This window comes from Triticum dicoccoides, chromosome 1B (genome assembly GCF_002162155.2).
Source record: "Triticum dicoccoides isolate Atlit2015 ecotype Zavitan chromosome 1B, WEW_v2.0, whole genome shotgun sequence".
Taxonomy (NCBI): domain Eukaryota; kingdom Viridiplantae; phylum Streptophyta; class Magnoliopsida; order Poales; family Poaceae; genus Triticum; species Triticum dicoccoides.
In genome coordinates, this window is record NC_041381.1 from 194,016,950 (window position 1) to 194,032,178 (window position 15,229).

A 15,229-nucleotide genomic window follows, 5' to 3' on the forward strand; every position below is an offset into this window, starting at 1 on the left:
TCCCTAAATCCAACATTTTGCGTGCCAGGTAGGGGTGCGTCGGATCCTCTCTTCCGTCGTTCGATCCACCGCCACTCTGACGCCTCCATGGCCGAGGCACACAGGGCTCACGTCGAGCGTCGGCGGCAGTCGCCGCCCGCGTCGCTCAGACGGCTCCAGCGGGTGATGGTTGTGCCTGCCACGCTCCTTCTCTAGTGGCCAACGCCACCATGGGCCCTACCGGCCACAAGCAGCAAGCTTCGTCGATGCACCCGTTGGTGTGTCGTGATGGCCGCACCGCTACTCTTCGTCATCCCACACGCGTCGCGGCCAGGTGGACGCAGAGGCCGCTCTGCTAACAGCGCGGGAGCTTCTTCGCTACCGCCCGGTGGGAGATCTCTAAGAGGAGTGGCTCGAGCAGATCACCAAGCTCATCAGCGTCACGCACGAGGGCTCTGACGGGCTGGCTCGCTCGCTGCCTCAGCAACCACCTGCAGCGGGCGATGTGGCGCATGGGGCTCCTCCACCACCTCCAGCCCCGGGGCGCCATCAGCGAGCCAAGGCGTATGGCTCCATGGCGCGACCCATCGCGCCCGGCGCCGGCTCGAGAGGATGTGAGCTGCCAGGTAGTGCAGCATCCCCAAGGATAAGCACGCGTGCTTCCAGCACCAGGCTCGCGTGCCGGCACAGGAGGTGGCGGTGCGCGTACACCAGGATCATGTTCCACCCCCTCGACGACCTCCGGTGGCCACGACAGGATGCCGCACGTTCACTATAGAGAACCGCAACATTGTCTGGCCAAGCAAGTTCAAGCCCAACCTGCCTCCACGCTACGATGACACCGCAGACCCTGGCGAGTTCTTGCAGCTCTACGAGCTGAGCATCGAGGCAGCCAACGGCAACAAGAAGATCATGGCAAACTGGTTCCCAATGGCCCTCAAGGATGGCGCGCGCTCTTGGCTCCTGAACCTAACTGAGGGGTCGGTTTCTTCCTAGGAGGAGATGCACAGCCGCTTCATTCAAGGTTGTCAAAATCGCGATTCTGTTATACGATTCTACGACTTTACGATCCAAACTAACCCCTCTGATTCTGCGATTTTACTTCATAGAATCTACGTTTCTACGATCCTGATAGTGAAGATTCTACGATTTGCGATCCTACCATCAGAGCTCCGATCCGATTCAAAATCACGATTCTGACAACCTTGGCTTCATTGCCAACTTCCAGGGCACTCGTGACCGCTTGTCGGCCGCGGGTGACCTGCGTCGTGTCAAGCAGCAACTCGGAGAGACACTGCAGAAGTATATCCAGTGCTTCAACAATGTTCGCCTCAAGATTCCCAAGGTGTCGGATGAGGCCATCATCTCCGCATTCACCAATGGCGTCCATGATGTCAAGATGAAGGAGGAGCTCGCCATCCACGAGGATCTCTGCACCACTCTAGAGATGTTCAACATGTCGAACAAGTGTGCAAGGGCTGAGGAGGGACGCCTCTCCCTCATCGAGCCCCCCGACGCTGATCCAGAAGACAAGAAGACCAAGACCAAGGACATGAAGCGCAAGGGGCCAGCCGTGCTTGCAGCCAAACCAAAGACAAAGCGCGGCTGCGACCACCCCGAGTCATCCAAGGGCAAACAGCCATTCTGCGTCTTCCACAACATTTACAGCCACAACACCAGCGACTGCCAGGAACTCAGGGCTCTCCGCGATGGGTGCCTTGGTCGACGCCTCGAGCGCAATGATCGAGGCTACGGTCGCGGAGGTGACCGAGGTGGAGGATGCTGGGATGGACGCGACCATCGTCAAGAGTGGTACTACCAGCCTCGTGAGGACCTCTGGCAGGACCAGCCTCGCGAGGGCAACTGGAGGGAGCAGCCTCATGAGGATCGACCTTAGGGCAATGCAGCCTTGCCTCCTTTGCCTCCACCGCCAAGAAGGAATGAAGACCACCACCAGGATGAGGGGGCTGGGGGCTTCCAGGAGCCTCGGGCCATTGCCTACATCTTGGGCGGTTCATAGGCCCCGGCTTCCCATCACGTCTTCAAGCAGTTTGCACGCGAGGTGAATGTAGCGCTCCCCAAGTCTGAAGAAACTCGCCCTCTCAAGTGGTCCAAGTGCGCCATCACTTTCGACTCCTCGGACCGGCTCAAGTGTGCAGCCACCGCTGGCGCGCTCCCCATGCTCTGCTCCCCTGTCATCAGCAACGTGGTCGTCACCAAGACTCTCATTGATGGCGGAGCAGGGCTCAATGTTCTCTCTGTTCAGACGTTCGACAGGCTCCAGGTGCCATACTATCAGCTTCACCCCACCAAGCCATTCTCAGGAGTGACTGGCGGATCGACATACCCGATCGGGCAGGTTCGCCTACCTGTCACCTTCGGCGAGCGCAACAACTACTGCGCCGAGCTCATCGACTTCGACGTCGCTGACATCCGCCTACCCTACAACGCCATCCTAGGGTACCCGGCACTGGCCAAGTTCATGGCGGCCACGCACCATCGCTACAACGTCCTCAAGATGCCAGGAAGCAGCGGCTTCATCACGGTCTCCTGTCAGGAGAAGGATGCAGTGTGCTCCCTCGAGCATGCTTTCCAGGCTGCAGCAGTTGAGAACCCCGAAGACGAAGGCGGCGCCCTCCCTCCTGAGGTCACTCGAGGATGCAACACTGAACCTCGCGTCTCCGGACGCGGCACCTTCACCCATCACATAGGAAGGCGCGCCCGGTGCTCCTCTCAAGCTCGGCTTAGGGGCTCTCCTTTGGAGGGCCTCAGATCTAGCCAATGTTGCGAGAGTGGCGCTCGGGCACCATGTGGAGGCGCTCTTTAGAGCACGCTTCCCAGGAGAAGGCAGCAGGCGTAAGGCACCAGACATATAGGAGTTCATCAGCAAGGCAATCGAGGAGATTCGGGAAGGAAGGGTTCTGGAAGGCGATCGTTGCCTACCACGTGGCGTAGCTCACTGCCCTGGCGAGGGTAAGGAGTTCCGCATCTGCATCGACATCCCCGGGCTCAACAAGGCCGTGTCTAGGCAGCTCAAGTGGTCGTCTCGTGTCGGCCGATGCGAGGGTCCGCCTCACAGCTATGTCTGCATGCCTTTTGGCCTGGCGGGCGCGGCTGAGGCATTCCTGTGCTGCATGAGGGATGCTCAGACGGCCTGCGAGGCTAGGCACCAGGCGGTCCTGGCAGAGATAGAGGAGCTTTAGGAGCCTCTTGGTCCCACCGAGTCTCCCGAGGCTCGGCACCAGAGCGGCTCATGAGGAGCGGCTTCAGCGGCACGCGTTTTTTGGCTACTTCAATACCTCTTCAGCGACGGTACCAGGTGACATCTCTCTAGTTCGTTCAGTTTGGGGGCGCCCCTCAGGCTGCATCATCCCCAGGCCGTGTGGGTCTGTCCCTACGACATGTATCCCTTCCGCATTTATCAGAGCCAGTTACAATCCTTTGCAAGCTACTTTTGAATTATTGATTGCATGATCGACACTTCGTCGCTAAGAACGTCTCGCCCCCTTGCAAGCCCTCCCGCGACCGCCTCATGATTAAGGACTGACACGACGTCTGTGCTCGGGTCCGTCACTGCAGCGTTGCTAAACCCAAGTAGCTGAACTTTGGCTCACGGGCTAGTTCCCGTGTACGTCACCTCCCATGGCTCTTGTTGCCTTGTTCTCGCATGAGCTAATTGCAAGTGGATGAGTGAGGGTGCGCGACCTAGTGCCCTCCTGTCCACGTGAACCGCGCGCCGGTTGTTTTTCTTTAGGATCTTTGCATGAGAAGACTGGGCACGGTGTCTGTGCTCGGGTCTGTCCCTGCAGCGTCAATAAATCCAGCAACTGAGCTCTGTCTGGCGGGTCGGTCCCGTTCACGTCACCTCCTGGGGTCGTTGGTATCTTGCCTTCTCATGCAAGAACCTCAGGAAACTCATTCGGTGCAAGCTGCCTAACCATCTCGCAGGACCAATTCAAGCATATCCAATCAAGACCAGGCAACCCGCCTTGAGGTAGGGCCTCGTGAGTCCCGTGCTGGCTCACGGGTGCCCATATACACCTCCTCCAGCCCTACCGTGCAAGCCACGTGTCAGGGTAGGGCTATACACGCCCCGGGGGCTCTCCTCAGAGGGAGCCCCCCTCCGATGCACCAGTGGAAGCACCATGCTCCGTGCTGGCCGTCGACACTGCCGAGGAGCGGCTATGCCTGTGGAAGAGCGGAAGCGCTATGCTCCGCACTAGTGATAAACAACTGGGGATGGCCTCATGGCTGCATTAACCTCAGGGAGCCTCCGGGCTCAGTGACTAGCCTCACCGCGCTGCTCTCCCTTGGGAAGGTAACGCGAGGGGGCTTGGCACGGGGGCTACGCTCAGGTCACACCTGGCGTACCCCACCTCGCTAGGCCTCACGGGCCTGGTCTTTGTGCACCCCTCCCAAGCGAGAGCTCGGCGAGGAAAAGGTAGGATGGTCTGTTCATACGTCAAGGGGGACTCCTGAGCATCGCGTCTCATGAGCCTAACTGATCACGTAGCCCCTCACCTCTTGGGCTCATCCTGGTGATCCGGACGACTCAACGACGGCTGAGGCATGCGCAGGGGCGGGCCCTGCTGACGCAGAACGCCAAGACCTGGATGTCACCCTTCTTTTTCAAGTTGTTCGCACGTCAAGGGGGACTCCTGAGCATCGCGTCTCAGGAGTCTATTTGGTCACGTAGCCCCTTACCTCTTGGGCTCGTCTTGGTGATCCGAACGACTCAATGATGGCTGAGGCATGCGCGGGGCCGGGCCCTACCGACGCAGAACACCAAGGCTTGCCCCTGCACCTTTTCCTAAGTTGTTCGCACGTCAAGAAGGACTCCTAAGCCTCGCGTCTCAGGAGCCTAACTGGTCACATATCCCCTCACCTCTTGGGCTCGTCCTAGTGATTCGGACGACCCAACGACGGCTGAGGTATGCGCGGGGCCAGGCTCTGCCGATGTAGAACATCAAAGCAAACGAAAAAGCTGAAGGAGCATAATCTAGTTATTACAAGACATACTGTTCCAAGCAAATAAGTTTTAAACGCCTCTCCGAGGCATGTTGCATGATACAGGACAGACAGGGAAGAGCAGAATCGCCGGGCCACCTCCTCAGACTTGGGCGTCACCACTGCCCGCGAGCAGAGCCTCATCACCAGGCGCGTCGCCCGTTCCACCGGCTTTAGTCGGAGGACCAACGACCAGGAACTTGCTCAGCATGGCATCCACCAAGCTCTTCACGGCGGCAGCAGCAGCATCTTGGGAGTCGGGGTCCACCAGAGTAAGGAAGGAGGAGAGGTCGAAGCTGGCAACCTGGAGATAAAGATGGCTGAAGACACATGTCAAGGCCGAGGAAGAAAGTGAGCGCGCCTCGCTTTCCACCAAGGAGGCAAACCTGTCGACAGCATCTTCAACCACCGCCATGACTTCAGGAAGCAGGGCAGCAGGGCTCTCCCTTGGGGTCATCACCACCGCCTTCTTCGAGGGATCATCTCCAAAGAGCGCCTTCTGGGCCTTGTGGAAACGTGCCTCAAGGGAGGTAAGAGTGTTGCGCTCCATAACGGCCACCTTCTTGGCCTCGGTGAGGGCCGCTTGGGCTGCCTCCGCCTCCTCCTTCAACTTCGTCAGGTGGTCGTGCTCTCCAGCCTTCTCTAAGGTCGTCTTCTTCACCTCGGCGTCTTGGTTGGCGACGGAAGCTTCCTGGGCCTTTAGCTTCTCCTCACGCTCCTGGAGCTGGTTGGCCTAGGCGGCCTGCCTGTCCTGGAGAGCCTTCAGATCAGCCTTCACCACGCGGCACCGGTCATCGGCTTCTGTGGCCTCCTTCCACGCCAAGTCGCGCGCCGTAGCGGCCACCCCGAGCGCCTTCTAGGCTTCCTCCGCAGAACTCCAGGTCGCGCGAACAGATGCATCAGCCTTGAGCCAACTAGAGATCAGCCCCAGGCATCCCTGCATCGAACGATGATCCGGGCCCTGAAGCTCACCTTGGAGGACGTCTAGCGTTGCCCTCGCCTCTTCGAGGGTCTCGGAGGGAGCAGGAGCACCATGACTCGGCCACGCGCTGGGAAAGGGAGGAGACGCCCTCGACACCAAGGCAGAAGAAACCTCAGCCTCAGGAAGGACCGGGGGCTTCGGAGGCTGGTTGACCTCAGCAGCCGCGGCAAGGCTGGGCGCCGGAGGAGTCAGGCCTACCGAGGGCATCGGCACCTCCTGAGGACGTGCATTCACGTCCTCCAGAGATGGCGTCACCTCCGGGGCCGCGGGGGAAGCGGCACTCTCCTTCACCAGGGTTGCGGCATCCGCTTCAGCATTTGTGGCGGTTGCAGCCTCCGTGCCCTCCTTCTGCTTCTTCGATGGCTGATGCCTAACGACAGGAGAAGATGCTAAGTACCACTTCAAGAGCCAACAAACAAGGTTAAGGGAGAGACTTACTGGTCGACAAAGGCATAGCTGCTCTTCATGCTCAGCAGCGGGCGCAGAGGCGAAGCGGCTGGAGCCGAACTCTTGGGAGCAGGAGAACTTGTGGTTGGAGCCAATCGGGACGGCGTCGGCGAAGGCGGGCTTCTCCCAGGAGGAATCAGCACGGTCCTGCTCTTCTTCGCGACCACTCGCTTGGGATGCTTCGAAGAGGCCACCCCAGACCTCGTGGTGACTCCAGTAGGGCGCGGCACCTCCACCATCGGAGGTTCTTCGTCATCATTGTCAGGAAGGTCGCGCAGGAGCTCCCTTTGCTGTGAGGCAGAGGATTCCTCCACCATCTCGTCTACGGTGGCTTCGGAGGAATGATCATCGGAGGACAGGTGCACCAAAGCAGTAGGCGGCAGGGAAGGCCCCAACCGCACGAACCCAAGCTCGTCGAAGACAGGCATGGCCGCGACAACCTCCTCGGCATCATCACAGCAGTACAGCGGAAGCTAGTCTTCCGGAGGGTCGCCCGGGTCCTTCCCCGTTAGGTAGAGCAACACCTTGCTCAGCTCCTCCTCGGGAAGGGGATCTTGGCGCAGGCGGATTTTGTCGTCATCACCACCAAACTTCCACAAGGGGCGGGGGCGGTCTTGAAGCGGCGTGATGCGCTGCCTCAGAAACTCCTTGATGAGCATGGCCCCCGTCAGCTTCATGCTCTTCAGCTCCTCATCCATCTTCTTCACCAACAGCATCAGGGAATGGTCGGTGATATTCTCAGAACGCCACCACTTCTCGGAGACGGGGAAAGCGGTCGGCAGCTTCAGCGAGCTCTGGGAGCACTTGGCATCCATCAGAGCCCACCTCTTCACGGCATCCTCCACCTTCTTCCCAGCACGGGAGATTACGTTAGCACCCCGTGCCGTAATGTAGCCGATGCACTAATACGTCTCCAACGTATCGGTAATTTTTGATTGTTCCATGCTAGTATATTACCCATTTTGGATGTTTATGGGCTTTACTTTACACTTTTATATCATTTTTGGGACTAACCTACTAACTGGAGGCCCAACCCAAATTGTTGTTTTTTTGCCTATTTCAGTGTTTCATAGAAAAGGAATATCAAACGGAGTCCAAACGGAATGAAACCTTCCGGAGAATTATTTTTGGAACGGAAGCAATCCAGGAGACTTGGAGTAGACGTCAGGGAAGCAACAAGGAAGCCACGAGGCAGGGAGGCGCGCCCTACACCCCTGGGCGCACCCCCCACCCTCATGGGCCCATCGTGGCTCCCCTGACCGACTTTTTTCGCCTATATATGTCCATATACCCTAAAACCTCTCGGGAGCACAATAGATCAGGAGTTCTGCCGCAGCAAGCCTCTGTAAACACCAAAAACCAATCGGGACCCTGTTCCGGCACCCTACCGGAGGGGGGATCCCTCATCGGTGGCCGTCTTCACCATCCCGGCGCTCTCCATGACGAGGAGGGAGTAGTTCACCCTCGGGGCTGAGGGTATGTACCAGTAGCTATGTGTTTGATCTCTCTCTCTCTCTCGTGTTCTTGATTTGGCACAATCTTGATGTATCGCGAGCTTTGCTATTATAGTTGGATCTTATGATGTTTCTTCCCCTATACTCTCTTGTAATGGATTGAGTTTTCCCTTTGAAGTTATCTTATCGGATTGAGTCTTTAAGGATTTGAGAACACTTGATGTATGTCTTGCATGTGCTTATCTGTGGTGACAATGGGATATCACGTGATCTACTTGATGTATGTTTTGGTGATCAACTTGCGGGTTCAGTGACCTTGTGAACTTATGCATAGGGGTTGGCACACGTTTTCATCTTGACTCTCCGGTAGAAACTTTGGGGCACTCTTCGAAGTACTTTGTGTTGGTTTGAATAGATGAATCTGAGATTGTGTGATGCATATCGTATAATCATGCCCACGGATACTTGAGGTGACATTGGAGTATCTAGGTGACATTAGGGTTTTGGTTGATTTGTGTCTTATGGTGTTATTCTGGTACGAACTCTATGATAGATTGAACGGAAAGAATAGCTTCATGTTATTTTATTATGGACTCTTGAATAGATCGACCAGAAAGGATGGCTTTTGAGGTGGCTTCGTACCCTACCATAATCTCTTCATTTGTTCTCCGCTATTATTAACTTTGGAGTGACTCTTTGTTGCATGTTGAGGGATAGTTACATGATCCAATTATGTTATTATTCTTGAGAGAACTTGCACTAGTGATAGTATGAACCATAGGCCTTGTTTCCTAGCATTGCGATAGCGTTTGTGCTCACTTTTATCATTAGTTACCTTGCTGTTTTTATAATTTCAGATACAAAAACCTATATCTATCATCCATATTGCACTTGTATCACCATCTCTTCGCCGAGCTAGTGCACCTATACAATTTACCATTGTATTGGGTGTGTTGGGGACACAAGAGACTCTTTGTTATTTGGTTGCAGGGTTGCTTGAGAGAGACCATCTTCATCCTACACCTCCCACGGATTGATAAACCTTAGGTCATCCACTTGAGGGAAATTTGCTACTGTCCTACAAACTCTGCACTTAGAGGCCCAACAACGTCTACAAGGAGAAGGTTATGTAGTAGACATCAAGCTCTTTTCTGGCGCCGTTGCCGGGGAGGTGAGTGCTTGAAGGTATATCTTTAGATCTTGCAATCGAATATTTTAGTTTCTTGTTTTATCACTAGTTTAGTATATGAAAGAAAACTACAAAAAATGGAATTGAGTTTGCCTCATACGCTTCATCTTTTTAATATCTTTCGTGAAAATGATGGAAATGAAAATTGTGCTCAATTGCTAGAAGAAGAATGCATTAAAATGTTTGGTACTAGATCTTTGTATGATGAGCATGATTGCAATGTTGTTAGTATGAATTCCCAGAATATCCATGATGCTAATGATATTGCAATGTTGTTAGTATGAATTCCCAGAATATCCATGATGCTAATGATATGCAAAGCCACAAGCATGGGGAAACTATGTTTGATGAAGATGATATTTTTTGTCCCCCATGTTTTGATGAGCAAATTTATTATGATGAAAGCATGCCTCCTATTTATGATGATTATTTTGATGATACGTATGCCATAAAGAATAAACTTGCTTATGTGGAGAGTAGTAAAATTTCTATGCAAGTAGATCATGAAAATAATGCTTTATGTGCTGGTTATATTGTTGAATTCATTCACGATGCTACTGAAAATTATTATGAGGGAAGAATATATGCTTGTAGGAGTTGCAATGATATCAAGTTTCCTCTCTATGTGCTTAAAGTTTTAAAGTTATGCTCGTTTTGACTTCTTATGCTAGTTGATTACTGTTCCCATAAGTTGTTTTCTCACAAAATACCTATGCATAGGAAGGGGGTTAGACTTAAATGTGTTAGTAATATTCTTCATGATGCTCTCTTTATGTCTCAATTCTTATCTTTTATGCGAGCATCATTGAAATCATCATGCCTAGCTAGAAAGGCATTAAAGAAAATCGCTTGCTGGGAGGCAACCCAATATTTACCGTTAATGTTTTTGTGTGTTCACATGATTATGCTACTGTAGTAATCATGTTTTATAGCATTTGTTTCAATAAAGTGCCAAGTAAGACCTTTAGGATAGCTTATGGTGATAGTTGTGTTGATCCTGCTGAAAATCAGAAACTTTTGCACCCAGCAAATTAGTTTTGATAATTCACAGAAACGTGATTTTTATCTTAATATTTTTTATCTCGATTGGTACACAAATTTAGCAGGTTTTCCGAATTTGGTAGGATTTTTAGAGTTCCAGAAGTATAGGTTTGATACAGATTACTACAGACTGTTCTGTTTTTGACAGATTCTATTTTCTATGTGTTGTTTGCTTATTTTGATGAATGTATGAGTAGTATCGGAGGGTATGAACCATAGAGAAGTTGGAATACAGTAGATATTACACCAATATGAATTTAGAATGAGTTCACAACAGTACCTAAGTGGTGATTTATTTTCTTATACTAACCAAGCTTACAAGTTTTCTGTTGAGTTTTGTGTTGTGAAGTTTTCAAGTTTTGGGTAAAGATTCGATGGACTATGGAATAAGGAGTCGCAAGAGCCTAAGCTTGGGTATGCACAAGGCACCCCAAGGTAATATTCAAGGATAACCAAGAGCCTAAGCTTGGGGATGCCCCGGAAGGCATCCCCTCTTTCGTCTTCGTTCATCGGTAACTTTACTTGGGGCTATATTTTTATTCACCACATGATATGTGTTTTGCTTGGAGCGTCATTTTCTTTTGTTAGTGTTTTGCTTGCTGTTTGAATAAAATACCAAGATCTGGAATTCTTAAATGTTAGATAGTCTTCACATAGTTGCACAATTATTAGAATACTCTATGTGCTTCACTTATATCTTTTGGAGTAGTTTGTCATTTGCTCTAGTGCTTCACTTATATCCTTTTAGAGCACGGCGGTGGTTTTATTTTGAAGAAATAGATGATCTCTCATGCTTAACTTATATTATTTTGAGAGTCATTTAGAACAGCATGGTAATTTGCTTTGGTAATAAAAACTATCATAGAAAGTGAATTGGATGCTATGATCAATTTGATGCTTGATAATTGTTTTGAGATATAAAGGTGGTAATATTAGAGTTATGCTAGTTGGGTAATTATGAAATTGAGAAATACTTGTGTTGAAGTTGGCAAGTCCCGTAGCATGCACGTATGCTAGAAGTTGTGTAACAAATTTGTTGCATGGGGTGCTCTTTTGATTGCCTTCCTTATGTGTGGAGGTCGGGGGCGCGCGATGGTTAACTCCTACCAACCTCCCCCCTAGGAGCATGCGCAGTAGTACTTTGCTTCGAGGGCTAATAAAACTTTTGCAATAAGTATATGAGTTCTTTATGACTAATGTGAGTCCATGGATTATACGCACTCTTACCCTTCCATCATTGCTAGCCTCTTCGGTACCGTGCATTGCCCTTTCTCACATTGAGAGTTGGTGCAAACTTCGTCGGTGCATCCAAACCCCATGATACAATGCGCTCTATCACACATAAACATCCTTATATCTTCCTCAAAACAGCCACCATACTTACCTATTATGGCATTTCCATAGCCATTCCGAGATATATTGCCATGCAACTTTCTACCGTTCCGTTTATCATGACACGCATCATCATTGTCATATTGCCTTGCATGATCATGTAGTTGACATCATATTTGTGGCAAAGCCACCATGCATAATTTTTCATATATGTCATTCTTGATTCATTGCATATCCCGGTACACCGCCGGAGGCATTCATATAGAGTCATATCTTGTTCTAGTATCGAGTTGTAATCCATGAGTTGTAAGTAAATAGAAGTGTGATGATCATCATTATTAGAGCATTGTCCCTTAAAAAAAGAAAGGCCAAATAAAAAAAGGGGAAAGGCCCAAAAAAAGGGGGGACAATGTTACTATCTTTTTCCACACTTGTGCTTCAAAGTAGCACAATGTTCTTCATGATAGAGAGTCTCCTATGTTGTCACTTTCATATACTAGTGAGGATTTTTCATTATAGAACTTGGCTTGTATATTCCAACGATGGGCTTCCTCAAAGTGCCCTAGGTCTTCGTGAGCAAGAAAGTTGGATGCACACCCACTTAGTTTCTTTTGTTGAGCTTTCATACATTTATAGCTCTAGTGCACCCGTTGCATGGCAATCCCTACTCCTCATGTTGACAACAATTGATGGGCATCTCCATACCCCATTGATTAGCCTCGTCAATGTGAGACTTTCTCCTTTTTTGTCTTCTCCACAGAACCTCCATCATCATATTCTATTCCACTGATAGTGCTATATCCATGGCTTATGCTCATTTATTGCGTGAGAGTTGGAAAAGGCTGAAGCACGTTAAAAAGTATGAACCAATTGCTTGGCTGAGACTAGGGTTGTGCATGATGGGAGTATTTTGTGTGATGAAAATGAAACATAGCCTAACTATATGATTTTGTAGGGATGAACTTTCTTTAGCCATGTTATTTTGAGAAGACATGATCGCCTAGTTAGTATGCTTGAAGTATTACTATTCTTATGTCAATATGAACTTTTATTTTGAATCATTTGGATCTGAACATTCATGCCACAATAAAGAAAATTACATTGAGAAATATGCTAGGTAGCATTCCACATCAAAATTTCTATTTTTATCATTTACCTACTCGAGGACGAGCAGGAATTAAGCTTGGGGATGCTTGATATGTCTCCAACGCATCTATAATTTTTTATTGTTCCATGCTAGTATATTACCCGTTTTGGATGTTTATGGGCTTTACTTTACACTTTTATATCATTTTTGGGACTAACCTACTAACCGGAGGCCCAGCCCAAATTGCTGTTTTTTTTCCTATTTCAGTTTTTGCAGAAAAGGAATATCAAACAGAGTCCAAACGGAATGAAACCTTCGGGAGAGTTATTTTTGGAACGGAAGCAATCCAGGAGACTTGGAGTAGACGTCAGGGAAGCAACGAGGAAGCCACAAGGCAGGGAGGCGCGCCCTACCCCCTGGGCACGCCCCCACCCTCGTGGGACCCACATGGCTCCCCTGACCGACTTCTTTCGCCTATAGATGTCCATATACCCTAGAACCTCTCGGGAGCACAATACATCGGGAGTTCCGCCGCCGCAAGCCTCTGTAGCCACCAAACACCAATTGGGACCCTGTTCCGGCACCCTGCCGGAGGGGGGGGTCTCTCACCAATGGCCATATTCATCATCCCGGCGCTCTCCATTGCGAGGAGGGAGTAGTTCACCCTCGGGGCTGAGGGTATGTACTAGTAGCTATGTGTTTGATCTCTCTCTCTCTCTCTCTCTCTCTCTCTCTCTCTCTCTCGTGTTCTTGATTTGGCACGATCTTGATGTATCGCGAGCTTTTCTATTGTAGTTGGATCTTATGATGTTTCTACCCCTCTACTATCTTATAATGGATTGAGTTTTCCCTTTGAAGTTATCTTATTGGATTGAGTCTTTAAGGATTTGAGAACACTTGATGTATGTCTTGCATGTGCTTATCTGTGGTGACACTGGGAAATAACGTGATCTACTTGATGTATGTTTTGGTGATCAACATGCGGGTTCATTGACCTTGTGAACTTATGCATAGGGGTTGGCACACGTTTTTGTCTTGACTCTCCGGTAGAAACTTTGGGAAACTCTTTGAAGTACTTTGTGTTGGTTTGAATAGATGAATCTGAGATTGTGTGATGCATATCGTATAATCATGCCCACGGATACTTGAGGTGACATTGGAGTATCTAGGTGACATTAGGGTTTTGGTTGATTTGTGTCTTAAGGTGTTATTCTTGTACGAACTCTATGATAGATGGAACGGAAAGAATAGCTTCGTGTTATTTTACTACGGACTCTTGAATAGATCGATCAGAAAGGATAACTTTAAGGTGGTTTCGTACCCTACCATAATCTCTTCGTTTGTTCTCCGCTATTAGTGACTTTGGAGTGACTCTTTGTTGCATGTTGAGGGATAGTTATATGATCCAATTATGTTATTATTGTTGAGAGAACTTGCACTAGTGAAAGTATGAACCCTAGGCCTTGTTTCCTAGCATTGCGATAGCGTTTGTGCTCAGTTTTATCATTAGTTACCTTGTTGTTTTTATAATTTCAGATTACAAAAACCTATATATATCATCCATATTGCACTTGTATCACCATCTCTTTGCCGAACTAGTGCACCTATACAATTTACCATTGTATTGGGTGTTTTGGGGACACAAGAGACTCTTTGTTATTTGGTTGCAGGGTTGCTTGAGAGAGACCATCTTCGTCCTACGCCTCCCACGGATTGATAAACCTTAGGTCATCCACTTGAGGGAAATTTTCTACTGTCCTACAAACCTCTGCACTTGGAGGCCCAACAATGTCTACAAGGATAAGGTTACATAGTAGACATCATTCACCCAACCAGATTGTCGCCGGTCTTGCGAAGGAACAAGGAATGACGGAACAGGGCAACGGAAGGCATCACCCCCATGGATGCCTCACAATAGAAGGCGAAAAGGGACAGGAGGAGGATGGAGTTGGCATGGATTTGGAGCGCGTGACGACCATAGTGGTGAAGGACAGCGAAGAAGAAGCGGGATAATGGAGGTACCAGCCCCGAGTAGACACTATGCAAGAAGAAGGGGAAGAAGGTGCTGCCCGCGGGCTCCGGTGCAGCGGTGGCGACCTGGAGCATTGTCTTCTTCCACTCATTGTCTTTGCCCGCCGTCAGAAGGAGCATGGTCTGGAACTGCTCCCCCGTCACGCAAGGCGCCAGTGGCCCTGGCTCGTACCAGGCGGGGCCGGCAGTCGGGGCAGGAGCCATAGTCTTCTCGGCGGCCATCGAGCAGAAGATTTGGGTGGAAATCGGCAGATCTGGTGAGTTCTTCCGCTGCAGGGAGAAAGGGATCTAGAGCAAGATGAAGAAGGCGAAATTAAAGCCTGGCAGCAGGCGACACCCCTTTTGTCAGATAGAAGCAGTCGCCGAGGCAGCATGGGGAAACGGAGTCGCCCACGTCCAATCAATCGCCACCCGTCATCAAGGCCGCAGGCGGTTAGGACCCGCGGTTCTCTGCACTTGCCTTTTGGCTTTGCCTGGAAGCCAAGTCCGAGCGCGTCTTGGGCTCGAGGGCTACTGTCGGCGTCCTGGATTCAGGGGTATCCAGCCCTGTCTGCCTGCGGCCCACCACGTGGCTCCATCGACGGCCTGGTACGGCCCAGCTTCAACACCAACACCACAAGACTCTCGCGAGGGGCCAACCCTCGCGGGGCGGACAATGCCAAGACCCCCGAAGGAATTGT